General features: G+C 43.6%; 1 protein-coding gene across 3 annotated transcripts in view; it reads left to right on the forward strand.

Moving 5' to 3' along the window:
* Window positions 1–2,294: 2,294 nt before the first annotated feature.
* The window catches only part of LOC118379148 (interleukin-1 receptor accessory protein-like 1), a 593,985-nt gene continuing 577,929 nt past the window's right edge, over window positions 2,295–18,350 (forward strand). For 2 of the 3 annotated variants that reach the window (XM_052513955.1, XM_052513957.1), the window contains exon 1: window positions 2,295–3,099. The gene's annotated coding sequence lies outside the window, so the exon portion shown is untranslated. The remainder of the gene's footprint in view (window positions 3,100–18,350) is intronic. The other variant, XM_052513956.1, reaches the window with a different exon arrangement.

Consider the following 18,350-nt stretch of genomic DNA (forward strand, 5'->3'; position numbering starts at 1 on the left):
TTCCCTGCTCCTGTTGGGTGTGTGTGTGTGTGTGTGTGTGTGTGTGTGTGTGTGTGTGTGTGTGTGTGTGTGTGTGTGTGTGTGTGTGTGTGTGTGTGTGTGTGTGTGGTTTGTGTGTGCTTGCGGGGTGGGTGGGTGGGTGTTGATGCATCCATTTACAAATCTGTGTCTTCTCAAGTAGACCTGGTTTATAAAAAGTGGGCCTGTGGCTCCTTACTGTATCATGAATTATTGCTGGGATGGTTTTCCACGGTTAACCTGTAACACTGAAGGCAGGATGTGTAGAGCTTTCTAGCCCCCGGAACCTTGCTGTACAGTAGTTACCATAGTGATGTTATTGCAGCTTCACAATGTGCATTATTCTCTGTATGTATGAACTCTGTGTGACAGCTTCTGCAGCCTCAGGTCAATATGCTATTTGTGGAGAGTTGCGTATGTGAACTGTCGATACATATTATTCTATTCAACAAATATGAAGTACTGTATTTCAGGGTAATATGAAAAAGTGAGCAAAATGGGATAAAACAAATGTTTAATAAGCGTCTGCAAACGGGAACTTTAGCAGTATATGTATGTTACTCGTATTCATTCCAGTCAATGTGCCCCCTGTCTCATCAGAAACCACACAACACAGACCCTCTTCCCCTTTCACCCTGCGTTGTCCAGAAGTATCAACCGGCCTCAAACCTGCACAACTATCCCCACACTAGGAGAAGGAGAGAGAAAAAAGGCCTCAAAGCCGTGTTTGTCCACTCTCCATTCATGAAGAAGTCACGTTCCCTGCCAGGCCTTTATGACAGAGAGAGCACACAGTGCAGAGGTTCTGTCTGAGGGGGCCTTTCTTTCTCTTAAAGCCCCCTCATCGAAATTCACCTCACAGAGACAGGGACTCCGCCTTGACAGGGTTGCCCAGTCCTGGGGAAATCAAACAAGGCCCATAGGGCTTTGGTCAAACGTGGTGCCCTATATAAGGAGTGCCATTTGGGACACAGCCAGAACCTCTTCTGCTGGGTTCACAGGGAAGTCTGCATCCCCATCAACCTCTTAGTCTGTATGAACATACCTTGAGAACTGGGATGAATACCTCGTCGACCAGACAGGCAGGTGGTTCAACACCAGGGATTGAGATAGCTGATTTAACATGACAGTGTCAATGTATTTCAGGATAAGGCTCAGCTGGAGAGTGGAGGAAAATAACTGAAAATGTTACTTGGGGACACATGTACTCCATCTGTGTTACTTGGGGACACATGAAGTTCCTCTGTGTTACTTGGGGACACATGCAGTCCCTCTGTGTTACTTGGAGACACATGCAGTCCCTCGAATTGCAATTTGTGCAATACATTACAAATTTGCAGAAGGTATGATATGTTATGAATTACAATTTGTTTTGGCTAACGTTAGCTAGGGGTGGCTAGGTGCCTAACACTAATGTCAGCTAGGCTATGGGTTAAGCTAAAAGGGTTAAGGTTAGGGTTAGGGTTAGGGGAAGGGGAAGGGGAAGGGGAAGGGTTAGATAACATGCCAACTAGCTGCAGAGTAGCTAAAAGTAGTAAGTAGTTGCAAAGTTGCTATATCGCTAAAATGCTAAAGTTGTCCTTGATGATATTCCAACATGCAACACTTGTGTTTCTAGACATAGATCCTAATTTGAGTGTTCCGGATTTAAGTTTACTATGTTATGTCTAGCCTATGAAACCAGTCTGAGGTATGTAAAACGTAAACACTGATTTAAGTTTACTATGTTATGTCTAGCCTATGAAACCAGTCTGAGGTATGTAAAACGTAAACACCATGGAACACATGGATTCCATTTAAATACTATAAACCAGGCTACATAAAACCAGGCTAGTGTATCACCCAGTGAAACCTTATCATTTGATATTGTTCAACTTGTGTTGACATCCCTGTTGTCATATATCACCATTAGGAGACCATATGCTATTTGTTGACTTTTTGGGGCATGTTCAACTCCAAACATACATGTCTCACCTTTGCCATGGGTTCCCAAACTTTTTCAGTCAGGCCCCCCTTCCAGCATTGGGGAACCCCCCCCCCCAGGACCGAGATTGGGAAACCCTGCTCTTGCTTACACAATAATTGACATGACAAGAGGGGTACTGATGATGCACATCTCACACGTCCCACAGTTTGCGAACCACTGGCCTATGCAAAGGTGGCTCGGTAGATAAATGTAGTAATAGTGGACGGTTGGTCTGGGTAGTGTGACTAGAATCTTATCATTTTTTTCCATTGGGCGGCAGTACGTCTATCTTTAAACTTGAGAACTGCATTGCCTACCGGTCCACATAGTGACTGCGGTCTAGCGAGGGCAGGGGAATTAATCTGGTGTCTGGAAATGCACCACTAAATGCAAATTAACTGCAAGGCAAATAGTATTCAGACCTTTATTTATAGTTTCATAGTTGGACTGTATGCACATCTGTTTTCTACGTCAACGGAATTTATCCCCCGGTGCGTCTGTTGGTGCACGAGGACTCTGCGCGGGCTCTTAGACTTGAAGGACGGATCCATCAAACTCGGATTGTGAGTGTTCGCATAGCGGTACACTGAAGGAAAACCTAATCGGATGTGGTATTACAGAATACTTGTGAAATATATCCTACATTATAGATAGCTCTCTGCCGTTCTGCAGCCTGGGAGGACCACACGAGTTTTTGGGGGTGGGAAATTGTGTGTTTCGCAGCGGAGAGGTTTGTGGGACTATTTATAACCAAGGATCGGCAGTCTGGAATGTTTGATTTTCTCCTTCATTATATGTCAACCTTTTTCTCCTATCAGAGTAGATTTCCCCACCGCCGCGGGTCTTAATGTTATTTTCAAATTGACCATCTGCACCTTTTTTATTCGGGACTGAAAAAAGCAGATGATATGCATATGTTCTTTGGATTAGACCCCGCTGTGGACAATTTGGCTTTTGCGTGAATGGGATATCTGTGTATTAGGCATATTGTTCAACGACCTTTGTATAAGGAGACGAGGCGTGTTATTAGCATTACCCTACACCGGCATTGTGATGGTGAGCTTTTATGATCGGAACTGACAGCGGAATAGGATCATTTTGGAAACTGCTTGTGGGTAAGTTAATATGTTTTGTTATCAGTGCAGCGATGTAAAGTTTATTGATTCAAACATTTAAATATACTCAATGCAACACATTGGTTATATGGTCAGGAGGCTATTCTACCTTCTTACCATAAAAAACATTCCGTTTTTTTGTGAAACCTGAATGTTATATGTAGCAATTTGAATGAGCTCCTTCCACAGTACCAGTGCCTTTAGTCCCCCGAGTGCTACACCTCGCAGCAGTTTATGCGCATTGTGAGGAATTTTCGTTTCTACAGCTCGTTACGCATAGATTTGTATGCGTTGGGCACTAGAGCACTCTGGGGATGTTTGAAATTGTGTAATGTTCATTGCGCATAGGCTACATTTCGCTGCTTGATAAGCCTACTGTAATAGGCTACATTACGCTACTTGATCCGCGTACTGTAATTTATTTTAACGTTATTTATATCTGTTAAAAGTTGTAACTCAGTGAAAATAAATGTGCACTGCAGCAATGACACATTATTGCTGAAAAATAGAAAGATTTTATGGCAAGAGTGAAACGATCATGTCTCTGATCATAAACGTGTGTGCCTGCATATGTGTGTGTGTGCGTTCGCGTTAGTGCGTGCTTGTGTGTGTCCATGATGGAGATATATATACTGTGTATATATATATTAACGAATGCTCATTATATGCAAACCGTTAGCTGTAGTTGTGTTACCTTTAATATATTTTACAAATACGATATTTCAACAGATAGGGAATTTAAGATATAGCCTGTTTAGACTATGGCGTAACGGCAGGTTGCAAAGTTGTGTGGCGCTGGAAAGATGCGTGTGTGCATCCTCAGCTGCAGATGGTGAACTAAATCCCCAAATCATTGGAAGACGCGCGCGGCATTGATCTGTTCGTTCATGTGAAGTGTGCGAATAGGTCACCAGTAAATTCCACCTTGAAATGAAAGTGACAGACACATAGCTCAGGAAAATTACGATTTGGATCTTGGATTACCCACTAAACCACTAGGTTTGAGCCACTGTGCCGTCAATGCACATGGGCCGGTGAAGGGATCGTGGATGCACCGTTACACACCCCAGACCCCCAAAAAGATGACAAGTGCGACATAAGCAACATTCAAGTGCTGTGTAACCCGTGGTGCTGAAATGACAGCTCCCAGAGTCGACAGATTGAAGAGAAGAGCATTAACCTGGGGTGTAATCATTAGTCCAAACCGTTGCAAACAGTTTGGACTAAAGCAAGAGTTTCTATTGGACAAATCCAGGCAGGTCCCTCCCCGTTTCGTTCTGTTTGCTTCCGTTTGGTTCTGTTTGGTTCCTAGTGAATACACCCCTCCCTGCATGTGTAGGTTACAACACAGGTGTCTGCCTCAAGCAGACCTACTGCACCAAAACTGTCAAATGAACTTTATTTGGCTGGACATGCAATTTGGCTCTAGCGAGCCTATATCGTGTGCAGACAAGATGTATGCCAAGTGTATATTGAAACCCTATCATCAATACAGGACCAAGGGAGAGAAATGAAGTTGCTCAAGGCACACAGGACGAAACGATTTATCAATGCATCTCCTGCTGCTTTCACTCAATTCCTTTGGGTTGATTCAAACACAGCAACAATGTTGCAGAAGACATGCTTCTTAACCCGCTGGTCATACACTTGTTGAATAAACGTTGTTTCCAAGTTATTTCAATGAAATTACATTGAACCAACATGGAATAGACATTTCATTGACGTCTGTGCCCAGTGGGAAGGAAGGCCCTGTGGTCAGATATTGAGCTGGCTTGAATGCTTCTCACAGTCATTGATATAGAGATTTGACAATATTGACGCTCTTCAGATTATAATGATTCATCCATTTCAATTCACAATGTGATGCAGGTCATGGTCCATCATTAGGTGCATTTTGTTACATTAACACGCACATCATTCAAATATAATGTGATTTTTTTAATACTGTATGTCCAGTAATGACACAATAAGCATCCAAATGTATGATTTGAAGGACCACAAGACAGCACCAGAGATTTCCGGGCTCATTATGACATTGGTTGCATGCATTCTGGTTAGCAGCTCCATATGTTCAGGGGAGCCATCATAACCACTGATCTCCTCCTTGATTGATACTTTTCATTTTCAAGGAGCTGTAACCGAGGCTCCTCCCCCAACCTGCAGTCAAGTGGCAGAGAGAGAGTCAAAGGCTTTCAGATGATGGAGTTCATTAATGTTGTGGGAAATAAGAGTGTCTGGCTATGGAACATTGGCTCAGTGCTGAGGAGTGATTGGAACAATTGGTTAGGATTTGTGAGGGAGGCACTGACTGAAGGGGCGCCTTTATCGTTGTTATTAGATTACATTAATAAGACTCTGATGGAAATGAAAGAACACTGGCTTTGAGGGGAGAAGGAAGGAGAGAAGGAGAGAGAGAAGGGGGAGAGAGAGGGAGCAAGGGAGGGTGAGAGATGGAGGGATTGAGAGGAGGGATGGAGATAGAGAGAAAGAAAGAATGTGAGAAAAGAGAGAGTAAGGGAGAGAGCAGGACGGAGAGGGAGAGAGAGAGAGAGAGAGAGGGAGAGATTGATGGAGTGATGGAGAGAGAGAAACCATAAAAATGGTCACCATGTCATTGGATTTAGGTTAACAATTGGGTAAAAAAAAATCCCCTAAAAATCCAAATCCAAGCAGTTTTCCAAGTTGTTTCAATATTTTCTTTGGATTAAATGACTTGTAAACTATTTTAATTCAACCTGTTTTTTGCACAGTGGGTTGTAAGCCTGTAGAATATGCATTGTAAGCCAATAAATACACTATTCACTGTAGGTACAAAATGGGGATGTGGACACCCCTTATATGGATACCCCTTAACATTTGTGGATTTGTCTTTTTCAGCCACACCCGTTTCTGACAGGTGTATAACATTGAGCACACAGCCATGCAATCTCAATAGACAAACATTGGCAGTAGAATGGTCTCACTGAAGAGTTGTGACTTTCAATTTGACTTTCAACTTGACTTCCAACAAAACAATTCGTCAAATTTCTGCCCTGTTATAGCTGCCCCAGTCAACTGTAAGGGCTGTTATTGTGAAGTGGAAACGTCTATGAGCAACAACGGCTCAGCCGCAAAGTGGTAGGCAACACATGCTCACAGAACGGGAGCGTTGTCCTTGGTTGCAACACTCACTACCGATATCCAAACTGCCTCTGGAAGCAACGTCAGCATAATAAATGTTTGTCGGGAGCTTCATTAAACTGGGTTTCCATGGCCGAGCAAGCCTAAGATCACCATGCGCAAAGCCAAGTGTCGGCTGGAGTGGTGTTAAGCTTGTCGCAATTGGACTCTGGAGCTGTGGAAATGCTTTCTATGGAGTGATGAATCACGCTTCACCATCTGGCAGTTCGACGGACGAATCTGGGTTTGGCAGTTGCCAGGAGAATCCTACCTGCCCCAATGCATAGTTCCAACTGTAAAGTTTGGTGGAGGAGGAATAATGGTCTAGGGCTGTTTTTCATGGTTCGGGCTAGGGCCCTTAGTTTCAGTGAAGGGAAATCTTGCAATGACATTCTAGACCACATATGTCAGAGTCAAGGCCCGCGGGCCACATCCGGCCCGCGAGAAGGTTTTTTACGGCCCCTGGGATGATCTTGATTTATTATTAGAACCGGCCCGCAGACCGCAGCAAGCCGGCAGCCCGCAGATCTTTTACACGCACCAATACTACATTTCCCACAATGCAACGGTGACGCACCGAGCAGTAGGCTGCTTCATTTCAATATTTATTGGCACAGCAGTTGTCAGCATCACAGTAAAATTAACTTTCAGATACCCATCAAAAATGGCAAAACGGAAGGTGGACACTGAGAACCGGGGTTTCAAACAAGGTGGGAGTCGGAGTATTTGTTCACGGAGGTAGCTGGAAAACCTGTGTGTCTTCTGTGTGGAGAAAGTGTGGCGGTACTGAAAGAGTATAATCTGAGACGACATTATGAAACGAAACACGCGGACAAAAACAAGAATATGGACATGGAACAAAGGCTACAAAAGGCAGAGGAATTAAAACTATGCCTCCAATCTCGACAGGCTCTGTTCAAAAAGTCAAATCACAAGGCCAGGCTGCTGTCAAGGCCAGTTTTATTTTGGCAGAAGAGATCGCTAAATCAGCCTGGCCATTTACGGAGGGGGATTTCATCAAAAACTGCATGATTAAAGTTTGTGACGAAGTTTGCCCAGAAAAAAGGCAACTCTTTTTAAATGTGAGTCTGAGCAGAAACACCATTGCCGAGAGAGTAGACCAGTTGTCCATCAATCTAAAAGAGCAGCTTGTGAAAAAGGGAAAAGATTTCATTGCATATTCCTTGGCTGTGGATGAGAGCACCGACATTTCTGACATTGCCCAGTTGTCAATTTTCATCCGCGGAGTGGACTCCAGCCTAAGCATGACAGAGGAGTTTTGGCTTTACGTCCTATGCATGGCACAACTACGGGGCATGATTTGTATGAAGAGGTGTCAAGATGTGTAAATGAGATGGAGCTGCCTTGGGAAAAACTCGTGGGTTTGACAACCGACGGAGCACCTGCGATGTGTGGACACAGGAGCGGACTGGTGGCGAAGATACGGGAAAAGATGCAAGAGGAAAACGCGACAGGTGAGCTGACAGCTTATCATTGTATCATACACCAGGAAGCGTTGTGCGGTAAAGCCTTGAAAATGGAGCATGTAATGAGCATCATCACGCGCACAGTTAACTTTATCAGAGCCAAAGGTTTGAATCACCGCCAGTTCAAGGCATTTCTGACGGAGTTAGAAACGGAGCATGGTGATTTGCCTTATCACACAGAGGTGCGATGGCTAAGCCAGGGAAAGGTGCTTCAAAGATGTTTCGAGCTTCGTGAGGAGATTTGTCTGTTCTTGGACAGCAAAGGGAAAGACACAACACAACTCCGAGACGAAATGTTTCTGTGTGAAATGGCTTTTCTGTGTGACATTACGAGTCATCTGAATGCAATGAACTTGCAGCTGCAGGGTCGGGATCGTGTCATCTCTGATATGTACAGTACAGTGAAGGCATTTAAAACCAAACTGACTCTGTGGGAGACGCAGATGCGGAAAGAAAATTTGAGCCACTTTCCCAGCTGCCAGACCATGAAAGAGAAGCTCTCTACCAGTGCGTTCCCGAGCGCACAGTTGGCTGATAAAATAGGTATGCTTGCCGCTGACTTTCGACGCCGATTTGCTGACTTTGAAGCACAAAAAAGCAGGTTGGAACTGCTCGGTAACCCATTTGCTGTTGACGTGGAAAGCTCACCACCAAACCTCCAAATGGAGTTGATTGACCTCCAATGCAATGATGCACTGAGGGCAAAATATGCGGCAGTGGGTGCTGCGGAGTTCGCCCGTTTCCTCCCGACACAATGCCCCAGCTGCGCATCCAGGCTGCTCAAACGTTGTCTATGTTTGGCAGCACATACCTGTGTGAACAACTGTTTTCTTTGATGAACTTGAACAAAACATCACACAGAAGTCGACTTACTGCTGAACACCTCCACTCAATTCTGAGGATTTCCTCAGCTCAGAGCCTTACCCCGAACATTGATGAACTTGTGGAAAAGATGGGACACCACCAAGTATCACCCTCAACCTCAAACAAGTGAACATTACTGTGCAATCACATATTTAGAGTTTTTACTCAGTTCAAGTTTAAAAGTTAAAGTTTAATATTTGTTTTCACTGCATGTTACTTCTCCTTAAACAAAGTGTTGTTTTTGATTAATAGATTTTTGCACTTTATTTTATTGTATTTCAATCCAATTATATTTTAAAAATATTTCAGTTGAGTGGATGATAGAAAATTGCTATTATTGTTTTTTTCTTTGAAGTAAATTTAGCCCACTTTTGCTAAAATAGAAAATATAGGCTACTGATGGTGCCTTGAATACCGGTTTCTTTCATTTAATGTTCATGTTATGGGGATTTTTATATAAAGGAAATTTGTCTTTTGTGTCTGTTGAAAATTAAAGATTACTGACAGAGCCATAAGAAAATATTGCTTTATTTATCTGATCATATTGGAATATATTTGTTAGGTTTTCAGTAGGTTCAATTAGGTTCACTAGACTATATGCGTCATTTAAAAAATTTTCAATGAACATTCGAACAGTCCGGCCCTCAGCTTGTAGCTAAATTTTTTATTTGGCCCTCCGTCCATTTGACTTTGACACCCCTGTTCTAGACTATTCTGTGCTTCCAACATTGTGGCAACAGTTTGGGGAAGGCCCTTTCCTGTTTCAGCATGACAATGCCCCCATGCACAAAGCGAGGTCCATACAGAAATGGTTTATCGAGATCGGTGTAGAAGAACTTAACTGGCCTGCAAAGATCCCTGATCTCAAGCCCATCGAACACTTTTGGGATGAATTGGAACGCTCACTGTGAGCCAGTCCTAATTATCACCTCACTAATGCTCTTGTGGCTGAGTGGAAGCAAGTCCCCTCAGCAATGTTCCAACATCTAGTGGAAAGCCTTCCCAAAAGAAATCTTGAAAGAAATCCAATTCCCTAGATGAGTTTTCAGCCTCTTTTCCACCCAAGTATTAAAAAAAAATCCTAGATCCACATTAAAGCAATCAGAGGCTATTGATCTGACACTGAGCTATTTATTTTCGCTCGCAGCATTCTCTCCATGTAAAGACATGTTTGATAGATCAGGTAGATTACTAGATGTCCAAGCGTCAGTCACTAAGCCCATAGAACATCTAAGACAAGGCAGCTGTATGAATACAAAGTCACTGTTTCAGCCTGTCTGTACTGTCACATTCATGCTGCTACAAGTCATTAGATATATCTTTCTGAGTAGCAGAGAGGGAACTAAAAGGAACCCTTGGAAATGGAAATCATCTGAACTGATTTTGTTGGAGGGATGCAGTCTTTATAAAAACACTTGCGCTTCAAAATAGGCCCCTCTACAACTGTGGCCCTACAGCTCTCCACTGCTCTTCTCAAAGCCCTCTGTCAGATTATCATTCAGTGGAGGCCAACAGCAAAACACATTTTCTCTCTTATTTCTTCAGGCGAGCTCAGATCGAGAGAAAAAATACCACCCCTCTACAGAAATGAAGCTATCCAAGCTTCTATCTATCTGTCAGGTAGGCAGTATGAGTGTATGGTACACATCCAACCATGGAATCAGCGCCTTGACTTTATTTAGCCTTTGAGTGTTTTGGCAGCCTTATCATAACAGAGACAAGCTAATGTAGCTACATGAAAGTCGTAATGGAATCGTTTTCCAACTGTCTGTTTATTTTGTAGCTCAGGAAACGTGTGGGGAACCTCCCAAAGGAACTGCTAGAAGATGAAAAACCGGTCAATTGTTTCACACACTGAAATAAAGATTGAAGCGATGAAACTGTAGTCCCACTCCCCACAGATTAAATTGCATTCTAAGGTGTAATAAAAAAAAATCCTTCCTTCTATCTATTTTTTTGAAAGCTTGAGGCAAGGAAAATAAAAAGCTGATGGTTTGTCAGTGATAGAATGTGCAGTCCAGGAGCTGGCCTGGATGATGGAATTATCATGCTCACACTTTTCCCCCCAAAGCTGTATCCCTGCAATGTTTGCATGTGATCCTAAAGGAGACTGCTAGACTCTAGACTGCTTAGAGCAGGGGTGTCAAAGTCAAATGGACGGAGGGCCAAATAAAAAATTTAGCTACAAGCCGAGGGCCGGACTGTTCGAATGTTCATTGAAAATTTTTTAAATGACGCATATAGTCTAGTGAACCTAATTGAACCTACTGAAAACCTAACAAATATATTCCAATATGATCAGATAAATAAAGCAATATTTTCTTATGGCTCTGTCAGTAATCTTTAATTTTCAACAGACACAAAAGACAAATTTCCTTTATATAAAAATCCCCATAACATGAACATTAAATGAAAGAAACCGGTATTCAAGGCACCATCAGTAGCCTATATTTTCTATTTTAGCAAAAGTGGGCTAAATTTACTTCAAAGAAAAAAACAATAATAGCAATTTTCTATCATCCACTCAACTGAAATATTTTTAAAATATAATTGGATTGAAATACAATAAAATAAAGTGCAAAAATCTATTAATCAAAAACAACACTTTGTTTAAAACCTCTTAGGCCGCCCCATCCCGCATACGGGATCGTGACTACAGCCTCAAGCTCATTACCATAACGCAACATTAGCGATTTCTGAAAATTGCAAAATAAATGAAATAAATATGCCTGTCCTCAAGCTTATCCTTTTCTTAACAATCCTGTCGTCTCAGATTTTCAAAATATGCTTTAGAACCAGAGAAAATCAATAATTTGTGTAAGAGTGGTGATAGCTAGCGTAGCATTTAGCGTTAGCATTTAGCACGCAACATTCACAAAAACCAGCAAAGGGATCAAATAAAATCATTTACCTTTGAAGAACTTCAGATGTTTCAATGAGGAGACTCTCAGTTACATAGCAGATGTCCAGTTTTTCCTGAAAGATGCTTGTGTAGGACACAACGTTCCGTTTTGTTACTATGCATTTGGCTACCGAAACTAACCGAAAATTCAGTCACCTAAACGTCGAACTTTTTCCGAATTAACTCCATAATATCGACTGAAACATGGAAAACGTTGTTTGAATCAATCCTCAAGGTGTTTGGTCATATATCTCTTCATTGAAATGCCAGTCCTAGACACGTGCATTCTTCTCTGATTCGGATGGAAAAATACTGGGACCTGACTTTTGCGCACCAATTTCCACGCAGACACCATGCGGGACACTTGGTAATTGTAGGCTCTTATGGCCAATCTTCCAATGATATGCCTACAAAGACGTCACAATGCTGCAGACACCTGGGGAAACGATAGGAAGTGTCCGTTGATTCCTGTGCCATTCACAGCCATATAAGGAGATCATTGAAAACGTGCCTTCAAAAATCCTGTTGATTTCCTGGTCACTCAAACATCTTGGTTTTGCCTGTAGATATTGTTCTATGGCACTCACAGTGAAAATCTTTACAGTTCTGGAAACGTCAGAGTGTCTTCTTTCCAAAACTATCAATTCCAAGCATAGTCGAGCATCTTTTCGTGACAAAATATCGCGCTAAAAACGGGCACGTCTTTTTATCCAAAAATGAAATACTGCCCCTAGAGTTCTAACAGGTTAAGGAGAAGTAACATGCAGTGAAAACAAATATTAAACTTTAACTTTTAAACTTGAACTGAGTAAAAACTCTAAATATGTGATTGCACAGTAATGTTCACTTGTTTGAGGTTGAGGGTGATACTTGGTGGTGTCCCATCTTTTCCACAAGTTCATCAATGTTCGGGTAAGGCTCTGAGCTGAGGAAATCCTCAGAATTGAGTGGAGGTGTTCAGCAGTAAGTCGACTTCTGTGTGATGTTTTGTTCAAGTTCATCAAAGAAAACAGTTGTTCACACAGGTATGTGCTGCCAAACATAGACAACGTTTGAGCAGCCTGGATGCGCAGCTGGGGCATTGTGTCGGGAGGAAACGGGCGAACTCCGCAGCACCCACTGCCGCATATTTTGCCCTCAGTGCATCATTGCATTGGAGGTCAATCAACTCCATTTGGAGGTTTGGTGGTGAGCTTTCCACGTCAACAGCAAATGGGTTACCGAGCAGTTCCAACCTGCTTTTTGTGCTTCAAAGTCAGCAAATCGGCGTCGAAAGTCAGCGGCAAGCATACCTATTTTATCAGCCAACTGTGCGCTCGGGAACGCACTGGTAGAGAGCTTCTCTTTCATGGTCTGGCAGCTGGGAAAGTGGCTCAAATTTTCTTTCCGCATCTGCGTCTCCCACAGAGTCAGTTTGGTTTTAAATGCCTTCACTGTACTGTACATATCAGAGATGACACGATCCCGACCCTGCAGCTGCAAGTTCATTGCATTCAGATGACTCGTAATGTCACACAGAAAAGCCATTTCACACAGAAACATTTCGTCTCGGAGTTGTGTTGTGTCTTTCCCTTTGCTGTCCAAGAACAGACAAATCTCCTCACGAAGCTCGAAACATCTTTGAAGCACCTTTCCCTGGCTTAGCCATCGCACCTCTGTGTGATAAGGCAAATCACCATGCTCCGTTTCTAACTCCGTCAGAAATGCCTTGAACTGGCGGTGATTCAAACCTTTGGCTCTGATAAAGTTAACTGTGCGCGTGATGATGCTCATTACATGCTCCATTTTCAAGGCTTTACCGCACAACGCTTCCTGGTGTATGATACAATGATAAGCTGTCAGCTCACCTGTCGCGTTTTCCTCTTGCATCTTTTCCCGTATCTTCGCCACCAGTCCGCTCCTGTGTCCACACATCGCAGGTGCTCCGTCGGTTGTCAAACCCACGAGTTTTTCCCAAGGCAGCTCCATCTCATTTACACATCTTGACACCTCTTCATACAAATCATGCCCCGTAGTTGTGCCATGCATAGGACGTAAAGCCAAAAACTCCTCTGTCACGCTTAGGCTGGAGTCCACTCCGCGGATGAAAATTGACAACTGGGCAATGTCAGAAATGTCGGTGCTCTCATCCACAGCCAAGGAATATGCAATGAAATCTTTTCCCTTTTTCACAAGCTGCTCTTTTAGATTGATGGACAACTGGTCTACTCTCTCGGCAATGGTGTTTCTGCTCAGACTCACATTTAAAAAGAGTTGCCTTTTTTTCTGGGCAAACTTCGTCACAAACTTTAATCATGCAGTTTTTGATGAAATCCCCCTCCGTAAATGGCCGGGCTGATTTAGCGATCTCTTCTGCCAAAATAAAACTGGCCTTGACAGCAGCCTGGCCTTGTGATTTGGCTTTTTTGAACAGAGCCTGTCGAGATTTGAGGCCTCGTTTTAACTCCTCTGCCTTTTGTAGCCTTTGTTCCATGTCCATATTCTTGTTTTTGTCCGCGTGTTTCGTTTCATAATGTCGTCTCAGATTATACTCTTTCAGTACCGCCACACTTTCTCCACACAGAAGACACACAGGTTTTCCAGCTACCTCCGTGAACAAATACTCCGACTCCCACCTTGTTTGAAACCCCGGTTCTCAGTGTCCACCTTCCGTTTTGCCATTTTTGATGGGTATCTGAAAGTTAATTTTACTGTGATGCTGACAACTGCTGTGCCAATAAATATTGAAATGAAGCAGCCTACTGCTCGGTGCGTCACCGTTGCATTGTGGGAAATGTAGTATTGGTGCGTGTAAAAGATCTGCGGGCTGCCGGCTTGCTGCGGTCTGCGGGCCGGTTCTAATAATAAATCAAGATCATCCCAGGGGCCGTAAAAAACCTTCTCGCGGGCCGGATGTGGCCCGCGGGCCTTGACTCTGACATATGTGGCTTAGAGGATGAAGTCGATGTGTTTTAGATATTTGGGAGGTAGGCGTGTGAAAGGAGATGGAAAGTGTCACGCTGGTAAAAAGCAAAATGGGCAATTTTTCCTTCAATTTCTTCCTTCTCCATTTGGAGTTCTGCTGGCCCATTCATGAAGACTCCGTAGTGACACACAGCGCATTACCACAGAGATAAACGTTCCCTCACAATCTGCCTGCGTTTAAAAAGAACAAAGACCTTGGATATGTTGTGCTGCCAGCTGAATGTCTCTCCAATACAGGAAGTAGAAGACAAAATGCACCGACTCAGCTTTCCTGACCAATGATATATCCTCAAGAGAGAAGTCCAATTACACAGAGAGCATGTATTCACATGCCGTTTCTTAAGACTCCTCATTCACAACACTGTGTTGTTAATTTCATGTATTTTTCACCCTAGACTAGTCAATGACAAAGGGGAACACATTATTGTAGTTGTGTTGCTAAACAAACACCAGGGCTGTGGTCTAGATGTGAATGTCGTATTATTTATGGGCCCTGTTTATTTCCCAGAATGCTGCTGCTGTGTCAACTGCGAATTCGACTGCGAAGCCGTTCCTTGGCCAGCATTCTCCATGGGCCCTCGACATATCCCCACCAACCCCAGCTAGAGTGGCCCTCAATAGGCCCTGATTTATTGGCCCACTTTATTAGAAGGGCCTGGGGAGTCGGCTCTCCTTGTCCTCCGATATTAAATCCCGCCTTCCTCACATGGATGTTTTTTTTCCACAATGTTTGTCAATGCAGTACATGTGTGTTGTTCCTGTCATGCTCTCCATGGTGACTAGACCCCTCCGTTCCAATCCTCCTTATCCTATCAGTTTAGTCTTGATTGCTGGTGCTGGCTCCATTTCAGGACAGGGGGCCACTCAGAGATGATACAATCAGAGCAGCAAATAGTAGGCAGAGGGGGTACTGATAGGAAGGAGGGAGCGATGGAGGGGAGAGGGAGGCAGGGAGAGAGGGAGAGAGAGAGAGAGAGAGAGAGAGAGAGAGAGAGAGAGAGAGAGAGAGAGAGAGAGAGAGAGAGAGAGAGAGAGAGAGAGAGAGAGAGAGAGAGAGAGAGAGAGAGAGAGAGAGAGAGAGAGAGAGAGAGAGAGAGAGAGAGAGAGAGAGAGAGAGAGAGAGAGAGAGAGAGACAAGGCATGCCGGTCTGCAAATTCAGACCGGCAAACACAGTTTTCCCTCCCCACTCCCTGGCTCTTTCAGCCGCAACACTTGGTTGGTTCTTCGGGTTGACTTTTCAGCAGACAAATTGACCTTTTTTTGCCTTGGGTTCTTACTGTGTCTTTTCCCTCTGTTTTCTATCTAGCGAGCCATTGAACTGGTTGTTAGGTGGCTGGTCTGCTGGAGTTCTAGTTCCGTGTTCCGCTCCTCCCGGGGCTATACCCTCTGAGACCCTCATGTGACTCCCTTGTGGTTCTACAGTGTTTTGGCTCATTAAATGTGAACGTGAGGGCAGTGGTTCAATAAGCCTCCAGTTTCAGGCATGCTTATCTTCATCCAGTTGAGGGAATGGGGGAATTGTTACATGTGTGTATGTTGAGTAACAACCCTCCATTTATGATTACATGTTAATAATGAAGACCAGTGAGTCCACTTTCCAGCCATGCTCAGAGGAAGCTGGGATTCTACCATGGGAAGCCTCACAATGTTACAGGATTATGTAATGCATATATTTTGGTATCATTGAACAGAAAAGTCATCTGACAATAGAAATGAGCTTTAGGAGCTATTGTACTCCTAGGAATGGGACCTATTCTTGTGCTGTAGTACTGTAGCCAGCCAATTTGACAATTCACCGCCTCTCGCCCTATCCCTCCTCCCACCACCCTAACACATGCAATCTACTGCAGTCATCAGTGTGCATATCCTTTGGAATAACAGTAGTAGAAGTCTGTTTCACAGTTCACCAGCTGCTGTGTTTCAGTTTCCTCCCCAGCAGATTGAGTAGTATGATGGAGCAGTATACCAGCTCTAGAAGACAGCCTTGCATCAATCATCCTGGCTTCCAGCTACTTCCTCCCTTGGCCCTCGTCCCACCTACCTGCCTGCCTGTCAGCCATACCCCCCTCTCCTTTAATGAGTGGAGTGGAGGGGTGGGTGTCTCCTCCCAACTAGATTGGCCCTCAGTAGGGAACCGTGTCAAGTCCCATTTGAGTGGGATGATTGGATCTGAAGAGGTTTCTCTTGGTGTAGTGTAGTGGATGGAGGGGACTTTGGATGGGGGATAAAACGGAGACAGGTGACTGCTGCTGGATAGGTTGGTCTCTCTCCTTTTCTAGAAAGGTTTGCAGAACTCTGGAGAAATGAAGTGCTCTTGTACCCTATAATATCTTTCTTTGTACTGTTGATGGATCTCAGTGGAAGGGATCTTATACAATATACTATATTTATTTGTACTGGTGACATAAAGTTATCTTATACAATATGAGAAATAAATAATCTTATACAATAGCATAGCTTTCTTTATACTGTTGACACAACTCAAGAGAAATTAAGTTCTCTCATACAGTATAATATTTTTGTGCCGTTGACCGAGCTCAAGAGAAATAAAGTTTTCTCATACAGTATAATATCTTGGTACTGTTGACAGATCTCTGGAGAAATGAAGTTATCTTATACAATATAATATCTTTCATGTACTGTTGACAGAACTCTGGAGAAATGAAGTTCTCTTAAACAATATAATATATTTCAATGTACTGTTGACAGAACTCTGGAGAATTGAAGTTCTCTTATACAATATAATATCTTTCTATATACTTTGCTCATGGACAATTCTATATGAATCAACATACTTTTTTAGTGTGGTGAGCTCTCTTGTAGCAGGTTAAGGTTTATGGAAACTGTGATTTTGGGGTTGTAAACTATGTCTGAACAGCTCTGTCATTTCCATGTCAATGGGTTGAGCTGAGTCTTGCTCAGCAAGGGGAAAGAATGGGCCATAAAGCCTAATGCGTTGCCTGAATAATGCAGGTGTGCAATTTCAATAGTGGGGCAGCGAGCGAGCGGTCTGAGCTGTACTGTGTGTTTGGAGGAGAGATTTGAGATGGATGGCTTATCTTTTATTAAACATGCGGTCGGTGTGGAGGGGAGGCTACAGTACTGACAGAAGCTCTGCTTTCCCCTCACTCCTCCTCTTCTCCTCCTGGGGATGATTTACCCCTCCTCCCTTCTCTCTCTCTTGTCCTCAGCAGCCTCCGTTTTCATCCCCAGAATGGGGCTACAGCCGGGCTCTCCCCTGGACCCCTGAGCCCCCTCCGCCGCCACGGCCTATCCAATAAGAAGGCTTCATTAGTTTTATCTTTATTTCCCTGCCGTTCGGCTACGGCTGGGCCGAGCTGGGACACAGAGGGCCTTAGCAGGCAGGTCAGGGATCTGAAGGGGACTGAACAGGACTCCTCCTGGTCCGGTTTTCTCAGGTTTTATTGAGCTGAAACAATTGGTAGAGCAGAGCAGAGAAGTAGCAGAGGTTGATAAGGATGGGGGGGGGGGGTGAATCTGTAGTGAATTGGATTTCAAATTAGGGCTATGTGGTGCGTGTGCTGTGTTGTTGATGATGTACAGCTATCTTCTGTCACCTCCAGAGTGAATATCGGTACTGACTGAGCACTGCTTCCTTCCTGGAAGCTTTTTGGAGAGGAGAGTTTGTGACGGGTAATGCTTGAGATCTAGTATCATTGCCATGCATTTAATCACTGTAGCGTTGAGGTACATTATGAAATTAAAACTTCATCCATGTTGACTTTAAAAGCTTCTTAGCTTGAACCAAGGAACATTACAACCACTAAGGCCAATGAATTGCCAATGATTAAGGCTATATAAAACGTTGTTTTAGACTTTGCTGAAACAGCAGAGAGTAAGTCTTGTTCTTGTC

This window comes from Oncorhynchus keta, unplaced genomic scaffold (genome assembly GCF_023373465.1).
Source record: "Oncorhynchus keta strain PuntledgeMale-10-30-2019 unplaced genomic scaffold, Oket_V2 Un_scaffold_14384_pilon_pilon, whole genome shotgun sequence".
In the NCBI taxonomy this organism is placed as follows: Eukaryota; Metazoa; Chordata; class Actinopteri; order Salmoniformes; family Salmonidae; genus Oncorhynchus; species Oncorhynchus keta.